Source organism: Typopeltis vanoorti, chromosome 16, assembly GCF_054136105.1.
Source record: "Typopeltis vanoorti isolate ZY-2024b chromosome 16, IOZ_Tvanoo_1.0, whole genome shotgun sequence".
Classification (NCBI taxonomy): domain Eukaryota; kingdom Metazoa; phylum Arthropoda; class Arachnida; order Uropygi; family Thelyphonidae; genus Typopeltis; species Typopeltis vanoorti.
The window spans coordinates 76,402,501-76,415,185 of NC_143564.1; the positions used below are offsets into that span (position 1 = coordinate 76,402,501).

Sequence of the window (12,685 nt, forward strand, 5' to 3'; positions counted from 1 at the left end):
TCGTTCCACTAGCTCCTACACAATCACCACCTCTAGCGCGCGAGCTGCTTTGCCGAACAAGAGATGTCGCCCTGCTCTGTTATGCCCTCTGATCGATCCAGGCAGGGGGCCTCGCTCGTGGTTACCCAACCTCCTAACCTCGACGACCACAATGGCTAGCCACAAGTACTCGACAACCCTCCGCCACCCCAGACTGCGGTTTCTCGGGCATGTCACTCCATCCTCCGACGATGGGAGGCTTCCGCTGCTCTTCCGCAGGACTTAGGTAACCCTAACGGGAGTGTTATTTTCCTTAAAATCATTGCTGTTGTCCGTGTATCGTTTATTATGTGCTAAGCCTAACGAAGACTACCGTAGTGATATATATATGTGTGTGCGTGTGTGTTGTTGCACAAATGTTTCATTTGAATTCTATACACGTACATCCTCACATACGATGCTTAATTATAGACTGTTTTATAAAGAATATTTACATAGTTATATGCACACAAAATAGGCTTAAGTATATTTTGCAAACTTGTGTCATTAATACCATGGTTCAATAAATTCCAGCTCATTGTTACATATTCATTGATGACGTCATTATAACAAACATAATGGTTTGTGAAAAGGCAATTTATTTGAGTGAAGTAAACTGCATGTAACAATTAAAATAATTTTGATTCTTGAAATTAGCATAGATCTGCCGTGCTTAAATCTAAAAATTAGCCCGTAATAATTTGATATGCATTAAAAAAAAACGCCTTGAAACCCTAGAAGGTTAATATTTCAGACCTACATATATTGCTATTAATTTCGCTACTGTATCAAGTTTAAAAACAGGAAAATTCTTCTAAGCTTAAAAAAATTATCTATTTATCTTTCTAAGAATTACAAAGATAAAAAAAAATGGATTCGCTTTTTTTTCTATTGGCAGGCTGAAACCTCATCCATACAGCTTAATACGTTTCACAAAAACAAATGTTTACGTTCATTAATGCCTGTTTGATTCCAATGGAATCTGTAGGGAGTGTACCACCTCACTAACAACCCCATCCATGCTGATTAGTGAGAATGGAGAGCTTTAAAATTACGCATATCAAATGAGCAACTAAAGAAGTAACAAACTCGGTAGTCAATTATACGAATATATGCCAGTGTGAAGGTCATTACACGATTATTCGATGTGTTCACCTAAATTCTTCCTCCTGTAGTATCATAGACTTGGGACAAGTAACAGGATTCACAATTTATAATCGGAAATATTCCTTAAATTATATCTCGAATTCTGCGTTGCTTCTGAATACCTTCTTCCCACTGCTCTCAACTGTCAGCTTCAGAGACCCACCACAATGTTAAGCAATATTAAATACATAGTTTTGCCTTTAAATTTTCCTGAATATTAAAATAAATACGGGTTGTGTTTGTACTCCGTATTATTTTGAATCGATTTTTTTGTAATAACTTTGTTAAGGGTTTGTGATTTCAAATAGGAAAAAAAAATTGAAGGCTTCAACTTCTTTATGACGTGACATCATCCATTCCCTCCGTCACATTTTCGGAACCCTCCCCCACACTTCAGAGGTTTGATATAATTTAAGAATAATCCCGAACTTCAAACAAATCATATCCTATGGTGTATGCACTGATCGAAAAAAATCCCCAATTGAATCATCATATTCAAGAAGGGGGTTTTAAAATTCTTTAGGCCCCTTTTGTTTTATGCGAATATTCCACCTGAATAAGCTAGCTAACTTACTTCATCAAAATTATGCTTTTAATCATGAGAGCCACATTTTTAAAAGATTCGTGAAATTGCAAACAACCAGTTAGCCAATCAGGAATTGTTTATATGTTCGTATTCAGAAGATTCAAACACGTACGCATAACTTTGAATCTCACCCGATTAAAATTAAATCCAAAAAAAGGTACGTGTGACCTTTATTGCAGTCTAAACCGCTTTGTGTATTATTACTTTTTATTATTAATGCTTCATCATTAACTTCGCACACGGCAAAAGTTTCAACTATTAAAGAACGAACACACCCTATAGCGACGGTTCGTCCGATGACGCAGAAAAAAAAAATCTCAAAATTAGTTTCACCGTTGGTATCCGCCATGCTATTCATAAAAAAATAAAACAGTACCCTGGGGACGATGACTTCGCAAAAAAAAAAAAAAAAAAGTAGGCATTCCACAGAATTGAGTTTTCAATTATGCATGATGTTGCAATTTATTCTTAGGCTCACATTAATTAGCCAGAGTTAATTAGTTAAGTATTAATTAAATTGTAAATTATTTTATAATTCAAAGGTTAATAGCTATAAAGTGTCTCATTCAACAACAACAACAACAAATTGGTTAACTTCAGGTTTACATTTCAAGTTCTGGCAATTGTGGTTTAATCACGTCGTGTGTCAACTAAAAATACTTCTTAACTTTAGATTATTTCTGCGCGTTTTGACTTTCAGTAGTCTCTTCAAGACGAAACTATCTCCTTATGTAGAAACTTTTCTATGGAAGATTAGTGCAGGATATTCCCATTTCCACTTTGGATCAATTGAAGCAACACCCTCTTATAATTTCGATTGGTGTTTGTACCTTATATGATGCTCAGTCAGTAAATACGCCCGAGGGTAATTGGAAACAAATATCTAAGAATCGACCTGCCTAGAGATGCTATGGCCTAACGGTTAACACTAGACGATCAGCATTGGTTCGGGTAATCCATGTGGTTAAGTTGTTTCAAGAGCAAAGACGATGCTACTATTTGCTCTTCTGAGAGACATTGTGTAGCATTACAAGAATGCACAAATATTGCTTACATATGTATTTATGTAAGCAACCAATAAAGAAAAAAGACAACTTTCTTCCTAAAAACTTGTATGCGTATGTTGTCTTTCTCCCTTGTGGGAGAAAAATACCCTTTCTAGGAGGAAGTCCTGCCGCTTCCACATAAGTCGGTCAACTCACGTTCACATACACTCGAGTCCGGACAGGATTCGAATTCTCTGCTACCTTGAAATACGAAGATAAGTGATATTAGGTTTGGAGTTTCTTAACATTTCATAATCATCATTTTATCTTTCTAAACTAAGCCCGATCTTTATATTAACATCATTAGCTATCGCTTCATCATTAGCTATTAACATCATAAGCACAACTAAATATCTTCCCAAATGTCAAGCTTTTGTTTATAGTTCTCGGCCTGAGCGCTCCCAGGAGTGCTTGAAACACTTCTCTCTACATTCCCTCTCTGCACTCTTACTCCTCCTTTATTTATCTTGACTTCACTCCCTAGCCAGTCCTCTCCCCCAATGAATTATCATTCTGTCAGAATGAAAAATATCTGGGTTTTAACCTTTTACCTTTCTTTACTGCAGCATAGATTTTTAGTTGTCGCTGTAATTTGTGTTCTCTGTCTAGTTACCATTGAAAGACGTTACGTTTCCTTTAAATATACTCCTTTATATATCTTTTTCTGAGCTAAAAGTGTCCAACTACTGAAATGATGACGGTTTATAGAATGATCATGGAGTACAGTACACTAATGACATCCCACAAACAGCATCAATAAAAATAAAAATAATAAATTAAATAAAAAAAAATACCGAAAAAGCGATATCTTTCAATTAAAGATTAAATACAATTTATACAAGAATTGGACATTTTTATTCAGAAAAAATCTTCACACACGTAAAGAAAGCGAGAGAATTTATTGGAAGAATCAATCCTATTCTCGTATGTGATGGATGCCACTAATTTTTATTTATTAACAGTAAAATAACTACATCTACTTAAAATACGTCTTAATTTGCATTTTATGTGAATAGGTAACACTTAACATCGCCAAGACAGTTCATTTTCTTCATTCTTTAACGATACCCATCCTTATTGCTTGTTTCATTGACGGTAAGAAAATCAAAAGATTTATAACGATCCAAACCCGTTCAATGCAATCAGAAAGGCTTTGTTATTGAAATTTCAAGGCATATAAAAAAACCCTAAGGGTCCTAATATTCCCCACACCCTTAGTGACGCCCACTAAATATAATTCCCGTCTGTGATAAAGTTTAGAATGAGAATTTACTGCTGCAAATTGCGAGGTTAAAAACCGTCATTATTTTTGCTAGGATAAGGATGAAGGTGATTATGCGAAATCCACCCATCCGCCTTCTTCAAAAATTCCATATTTTAAGACTTCATCAGGACACCATTTATCCTTTCCTAGGAAGTCAGGATGTCGTACATTTTGCCGGAGCATTAGATCTCCGTACTTTCGCCGCGGCAAGCCCTAGGTGTCCATCCATGGGCAGTCTGCCGCGTTTCAGGATTGCTTTGTGGCTTTTGTCAGTTACTGTGGGCGTTCCGACCGGCATAGGGATGTACAGAAGCGACCTCTACGAATAAACGTGAACATAACAACGAATAAAGAAAATAAATAACAAAGTGGATGACTTATAGTCTGAATTGGTTATAGATTTTCAGCTTTTTTTTATATATATACGTTTCACATTAGAACAATTTATCTATAGTTGCTTGTGTTCCCTCCTTCGTATGGTGAATTAAATTTATGACCGGGAATTTAAACTGGCTTAAAAGGGGAACATCTTAAATTTGCCTTCTTCCAAACTTATTTAATTAATTAAATAAATTTGAAATCCATCTAGTTAAACGACGCGCTATGCTTACAAGAATCATTTCACTCAACAATACACTGAAAGAATAACAAAAATAATGCGATTGTTGTTGTTGAAATCATCAACAAGACAACCGAGATAATGAGATGCTAATGTATTCTCGGGTGGCGGTGCCTGTTCAACGGGGCAGGGAAAGAACGATTTTTTGGGCACTTTCGTTAACACAGCTTCATTCGTAAAGATCAAGTTCAGTTCTATGCGTTTCGGACATGATTCGAACCCAGATCTTCTAACAGAAAGAGGGAGATATGTCATCTTTCCAAGGGCATCAGAACTAATCTAATCCATCGAAATGATTAACAACCACTTCGTTCGTATTCAGATCTACCAACTCCCATAGAAATAAATCGCTTATTTTTACATCAGAACCAGTGAAATAGCATTATATATCAGCAGTTATAAACAGCAAAAATCATCGCGTTCGAAGACGTGTGGAAAACAGCATCTGTCACAATCGCTACAACTCTGCATTGGTCATTCTACTCTTCCAAGTCATTATGCTTCAACTAGAAATGACACGCGCTAAGAGCCACTCTGCCATCCTTCATGTAAGTGGCTACAATTGTTATGCTACCAGCAAAGATACCTTCATCATAGGTCATTGCGACTACCACACTGACATGATGCCGTGTGATACTTGTATGCCGCTACATTCATCATGCCGGCTGTCTAAAATTGGGGTAATTAAGTTACGGTGAAAGGTGTTAGTAGGAGTGCTATTTGTTGGTGAATATTAATGGGGAATAAATGTTTGTTGCTTTCTGCGTACCTGGCCGAAATCTAGACAATGAAGGGAAAGAGGATGTACGAACCAATAAATGTTTATTACGAACATCATGTATGTCTGATGTTTTAAAAGCAACATATCCAAATTAATATATTTGTAGACTAAATGCGTTGTAGATTCAACTGTTTTATGTCATATTAATTTAACTGAAGCATGGTCTTAAACTATTTTTTTTTTTTTTTGTATGGGTCTGCCTATTGTCGTTCAATACGTAAAACTCCACGCTCCATTGCAATCTTGTACGTGATCCAATAATCACTTTTGTGTGTTTCCACTACCGGAAAACCACTGTTTCTTTTCACTTGTTGCCAATAGAAACAGGATGTTTCCTCCCCGATTTAAGGTAACGTATAATTAACAGAACAAAACCGTAAGATTAATTACATTCTTGCACTGATATGTTGTAATGCCAACTGCTCATTTAGGAAAACATGGATCAGGCATCAGGAAGTAAAATGAAAAACAAACTTCAAGGAATCAGCATGACAATATAGTATTATCATATTGTTGCGTAATACTCAAAAGTATTACGCAACAATATGGCTTTATTTAAAGGCTTTATCCATCATGAAAAGAGTTTAAAAGCTTTATCATGAAAAATGTACGTCCGCTATTTTTTCTAATTTCAAACTATCATTGAAATAATTTTAAAATTTAAAAGTAAAAATTTATCAAAATGAACTTTATGAATTCTACTTTATGTAAATATACAAGCCCATTTAAAATTCATAATACAAATAATAAAATATCTTCAACCTATGAGAATGCTTCCGACAAGTTTGTCCTAGCTTCGCTAAATAACATAGACACTGCTGCCATCTTCTGTCATTTGATAGAACTCCAAGCACATGCTGTACCTCAACAACATTGCGATCATACAACATTAACTTGTGATTTTTGGATGTAAAGTATGAAACTCTTAATAATTATTAAATTAATATTCATTCTTTAAATACTTTTGTTGTGTTACGAAATTTAAAGGAAAATAAATTAGCGGGGAAAAGGTTTTGAACGATGTATCGGACACAGTAAATTAAAATGTAGGTTACGATAAATACTCCCACTGAATTCTCAAATAATTTTCATTTAAATATGACTGCGTACCGTGAAATAATTTCGTAATTAAATATTGTTTTCGGATATATTTTAAATATAATAAAATCTCTAACTGGAAACAAACCATTTATGAATAAACTGAAAATTTTAAGCAGGTACTGTGTTGTTTACTCCTGCAAAGGATAAAATTATGTTTATCGTAAAGTCACAAGTAATTTATTTAATTTGTGTAATACTTTTTAAATGGCTGCCTCTACATTTCTTAATTCTGAATGCAAATATTAGTTATTATAATTATAAAAGTTTTTTTTTTAATTATTTCACACTAAAAGTCTAGAGATCCAAATTTTTTTCGTGAACATGTAGTGTCACATTAGGGGGTGAAAATCATCACTTATCACTTGTATTGTGCCTGTTAATGAGATTACTTCGTTTTCAATTTCTATTAGCAAAAGCTGCTATTTAATCGCTTATATATAATTATACATATTTAGAGGCATTAAACGCGAATGATAAATAGTGTTTCGAAGGTACAGAATGGCCATGTCTTAAGACTTCCCTACACAATGGACTCTTTCATCCATGAAATGCTGCTGTTGCAGCATAAAAATCGACTTGTCCTCTACTACTTAAAAAATCATAAGTAAGATATTTAATGCAAACAAACTTCAACCTGTTTCGCTAGCTATCACTGTTGGGTCTCTAGGAAATTCCCTATACTACAGAAATGTATCCCCCCCCCCCTTCCCAAGCATACACCATAAAAAAATAAACAAATTCTGGAAACTCCTAATAACAATTTTTTTTTTTTTTTTTTTGAAAATTAGCGCTATAACATGGATTTCCACGAGAATCATTTGTCACATCAGACTTAAGCTGTTCATTGTTGCAAATTAGCGTTTCGATGGTTATCACCGTAATCGAAGTCTGATATGCTATAAAAAAAGTTTTTGTATTTCATGATGGAAACGTATGGACTTGGCCGGACTGGATAGACGGGTGGATATCATATCCCCTCTCCAACCAAAGGCTGTGTTCGGTTAATAGCAAAAACCCAAGGCAGTTTGGTTAATGTTTATGGATGATAGATGCTGTTACAGCCCGGTGTGAGACCACCGCTGCTTATTGGAGGCCTGAAGTGGCTTGAAAAAATTGCATGTTTGGTTTTTAGAGAAGAGTTTCGAATTATCTGACCTTTAGCCTACCCACAGATGTGATAGGATGACATCAGTTCACAGGCGTGATTCATGTGGAGCGTATATATTAAAAAAAACTACCAATTTTGTTGTTTCATCGGTCTCTTTGATTGAACTTTCACCTTATGAATATGAAAGGTCCTGGCGATTAAAACGAGCTCCTTCTTACTAATCGTAATGAGGAGTGTGAAATCGTCTGAAAATCGGGATGAACACTTGAAAATGGTTCCACTTTTATTGTATTGGTCAAAAATAATATTTGGGACTATTAGATGATTCGAAAGCTCTCTTTGGTTATAAATTACTGGAACGAACGAATTCCCATTCTGAAATAAAATTTCAACATTTAACCGGGGGACAAGTAAGAAATGTGACTTAGCACTCGTAGTTCTCTTTTTCTTCACCAGATGTCTGATATCACGTGGGTTCATCTTAATTGTAGCGCATTCCATCAGGAGATCCACTTGATATGTGCTTGAAAAGCGAAGTTCTAATTTCATGACATGTTGCACGTGACGTAGAATGACAGCTGGCATGCGCACTTTATCCGGAATGTTTGCTAGCTTCTGATAATTACTTTTTTTTTTTTTTTCATTTTGCTATTGACCCGAGATGTTAAATTCTAGATAACCCCATAGTCAACATATGCTATAGATGAATATCAAAGTAAGGGGGGGGAGGGGGATAACACAAGTTGTCAATGAAGTGTAATGCATACTCTGATGATTCACTTTCTTAAGACTTTTATTCTAAGAGCGAACGTCTTTTATATTGTTAGTTTATTGCAAACAAATTACAGCCTAAGAGATTGGCTGTGAACCAAGGACCCACTTCATAGCACGCCAATGAGCTGTCTCATTCCACACAAGGGACTAACTCCCCTCAGTATGTATTCTTTGTGAGCGACTTGTAATTCCTGTTGAACGGAACAATTTTGTGTATTGATTGACAAAGTACACTGCGTCCCGTTTGTCCAAATGATGTTTGTCGGATGTTATTGACCATATATCCATGCAATAAATACCTATATAGTTGATATTAAATACCTATATCCATGCAATCAACTGGATATAGTTGATTCAGTTGTTAACCAATGGGAAGTTTTGAAAATACTTTGCATCTTATGATAAAAATAAATGCTTGTGCAGTGGTAATATTAGCGAATAGTTCTCCTTTGCTGTCTAATGAATTTTAGCAAAGTTTCCAATGGATCTTATTATCCCATAGATGTCTATGAAGTAGTAGTTTTTTTTTTTTTTTAATTATGTTCGAATCACCTACGGCTATGAGATCAGTATTTTCTTCATTGCCTTAAACCGTTACGCCCAGACATGCTGAGTTTGTGGCCTTTTCACCATATCATTGTCCTTCTGTCCACCCCAAATTACAAAACCTAGGATTCATCACTCTAGGAGAACCATTTTCCAATCCTCTGTTGTCCGAAGTTTTCTTTTCCTTCATCTAAGCCGTCGTTTTTTTTTTTTTTTTTTTTTTTTTTTTTGTCGAACTGGTGTAGTAACCTTGGTGTCTTTTGCATTCATTTTATTCGACCGAAATTTTAGGGCAGTCCTTCGTTTCATCAACAGATGGCATTATAGTTCGGTGCTCGTTGCATATTGTTTATTTATGTACTTTTTTACTTTTTTTTTTTGTTTTAATTTCAGTTCTCTATATGTACTCTCGATATTTCTTAATTGTATTTAAATTGTGGATATCACCGTCTTGCATTTATTAGTTCACGATGCATTTTACATCCTCGAACTTTCAATTTTAAAAATCCGCCTTTACCCTTTGAATAGTGGGGGGGGGGGGAAGAAGGAGTAGGGAAGAGAAGCCCGAACTGTATCAGAGTGTGATGTGTATAGTATAAAGACACCTTCAACTATCAAAAAATCTGGGTGGATTGCTTACTCGTAACTTTTTTTTTGCGTGTATTGCACAGTCGCAGAATGAGAATGGGAATTTTGTGAGGTTTCACTTAAGTGATTTGTTCACCATGTTTACTAAGGAGGGGGGGGGGGGAGGAGGATGCATTTACGATCCTCCCCTATTAGTGAAAAAAGTGAAGATAATTAAATTTAGAAGAAGAAGAAGTTGGAAATCGCGCTGTAGGTGGGAGAAACGATGTCACTTAAAGATGCATACAGGAACCAAAAAAGAAAAAAAAATTCCTGTTAGGAAGCAGCAATGATCGAAGAACTGTTTGTGGGCAGAAAAATTAGGGAAAAATATTCCGAATTGAACAGATGCTTTGCGAGTATAGAAATAAAAAGCAGCAGTTTAGGTGCGTGTGTGCGGTAGAAAAAGAATAAGGAATTAGGACATGTCTGCGATTAACTAAGAACATCGCCTTAGGATTATAATATGACGAGGGCGTACATTAATCACTCGAAATCCACACTTTCCTTTCAAAATGGAAATACGCGACTTACTCATATATACGCAGGGTATTCGAAGCTAATCGTCTGGTTGTTTAGATTACGACAAAGCAACAATTGCATTTACATATGCTATTAATTGAGTGTATTCTCTGAAGGGTGTGTATTATTATTATTTTTTTTTTTTTTTTTTTTTTTTGGCGGGGAAGACCTCAGTTTCCAATAGGAAACCTTATTTAAGTAATTTGGCGACTTCCCAATTTCAATGGCATTCTTTTTTTATATAATTTATAACTAAATTGCATATTATTAAAATTAACCCTACAACTTTTAGAGCCTCCATAGCTAAGTCGCTATAGACGAAGCCCTTTGGTCGGAAAGACCTGGGTTCGGTTCCCGTCCTTGGGTTTTTGTCACTCAGAAACTCGGGTTTTTCATCCCTCAGACCATCCAGCCCCTTGAACACACGCTGCTACAGTCAAAAATACATACTTCATCCCTCATTAGGAGGGCTCGACCATAAAATAAACCACTATTTTAATCAAAATAAATACAAACCATTCCGATACGTTAATAGCAAAATTAATCAAATGTATGTAGTAATAGGAATTCTAACAAGAGAGAGATGCTAATTTTTAAACGTTGGGAATATTTATTCCTAAAGCTTAAAAATAATATGCAGTTGGACGCAATGATAATAAGAACAGGATCGATTGCGTAAATGTTCTTTACTAACAGTTCAAATCAGGCTGTATAATACCAGTGATTTCTGGATTCCTACCGTAAATTAAGGTGTATTATTTTTCAAATTCCCGGCAATTTTTATATAAACAAATTTTCATTTTTTATTATTATTTAATATAAAATTCTCTCATCAGGAGATGGTCATAATTCAAATCCAATCTAGGACGCAAATAACTTTTATAAGGCTGTTCAAATGAAAGAGGGTTCACAGGTGATGAGATTTTCCTTACCAAAACATCCCACGTAATTGATAGATATATTACATAGCTTTAGCTACTGGTGCATCACAGCGACACGCCATGTAAATGTTATCCAGATAGAAAGGTAACTATGCTCATTAATGATTTCTCCTATAGGTGGGTTGAACATTCTAACTGTCCTTGAACACTTCTTAAGCATTTAAACATCTTCTGGACGCAGAGTTAATACTGTATCCACTGTCAAAGAAAAGGTCTGTACGAAAAAAAAAATTAATATATTTACTCGTAGGTATTGTAGGAATGTCATTGGTCGGTGAGACCATCGCACTGCTTAGCGGAGGCTTGAAGTGGCGTGAAAAAGTTCCATCTTCGGATTATTTATCCTTAGCCAATGATCAGTATTAATAATGTAAGTTATAATCTATGGTGGATAAATTATGATAAAAAAAATTAATCCTACAGTATAACTTTGGTATAACTACAGTATAATATCAAAATCCCTAAATGAAACTATCTCGGGTATTAGTATTTTGTTACAGTCTGCTATGGAGAAAAGCTGTTTCACAATTTAAGACAATGTCATTAATCCGCTTATCCAAAGTAAGAGGATTAAACAAAGCTAATATTCGTTATATTTTGAAGCATGTTCTGCTAATACGCGTCATTGATTTAGAACTAGTACTATAAAAGTACTGGAATAACGAGCATGAGTTTCCGGGAGGCGAAGAACCCCCCCCCTTCTTTACACTTACGAGACCATCCCCACCCCCCTAGCTCACCATCAGTTGTGAAGTCGTTATGACGATTCCTGGCGTCCTACATAGGATTCAAACTAGATGCATGCGACATTGGCTCTTTTTTGACCCAAGAGCCAATGTCACGTGCTACTTGCAACAGAGGCGCACAGTCACCCACGAAAATTTAACCAATCCAAGTGAAGATGGGGCGGGGGGAACTTCCATTTAAGATATTTTTTTTATTTCATTTAGAGCCAGAGTTATGACGTGCAAAATGTGGAATTTGTAGTTTGGATATTTGCGATTATGGCTAAATATTTTCAGATTTATTTTCTTTTATCAATCTCTTTTTAAAAAAAACGAAATAATCCAGTTGAAGAATGATAAAAAGTACACTGTATATCACTGATTACTTTTATGGTCCACAAATGAATGCAAAAACCTTGGTTCTCTTACTGAGTTGGTTCTAGCAGGACATTCCTCCTAAATTTCTGAAGCTATCCCAAGAAATGGATGCAAAACCTTAGGATGCCCAATGTTTTTTTTTCTTTTTTTTTTAACAAATACGCCGTCACAGAGATAAATAGTTCTGAATTTTACGGAGTTTCGAAACCAAAGAATACAACTATTTATTGTGGAAGCCAAGGACATGTGTTACGCACAAAGTGTGGAGGCATGTGCGCCCATACCCGCATGCTAACTTTTATTCATGGAATTTTCCGCAGCAGATTTTCAGGGAAGTGAGAGAAAAATAAGAACTACATGGATTTTGATTAAAATCACGCAAAATAATCAAAATAATGACAATGTGACATCCGAGAATCTAGAATAAAAATATTAGTTTTCATACGTAGATTTATGTGGTTTAGAAGTTCGATAGAAATATTCCGGTTTTGCGACCACGTGTT

At 35.4% G+C, this 12,685-nt stretch overlaps 1 long non-coding RNA gene across 1 annotated transcript in view; it reads left to right on the plus strand.

Annotated features, from left to right (window-relative positions):
* The first annotated feature begins 126 nt into the window (after positions 1–126).
* Positions 127–12,685, plus strand: part of LOC150098140 (uncharacterized) — a 101,780-nt gene continuing 89,221 nt past the window's right edge. Inside the window, exon 1 of the long non-coding RNA XR_016549596.1 lies at positions 127–265. This is a non-coding gene — a long non-coding RNA (uncharacterized LOC150098140). The remainder of the gene's footprint in view (positions 266–12,685) is intronic.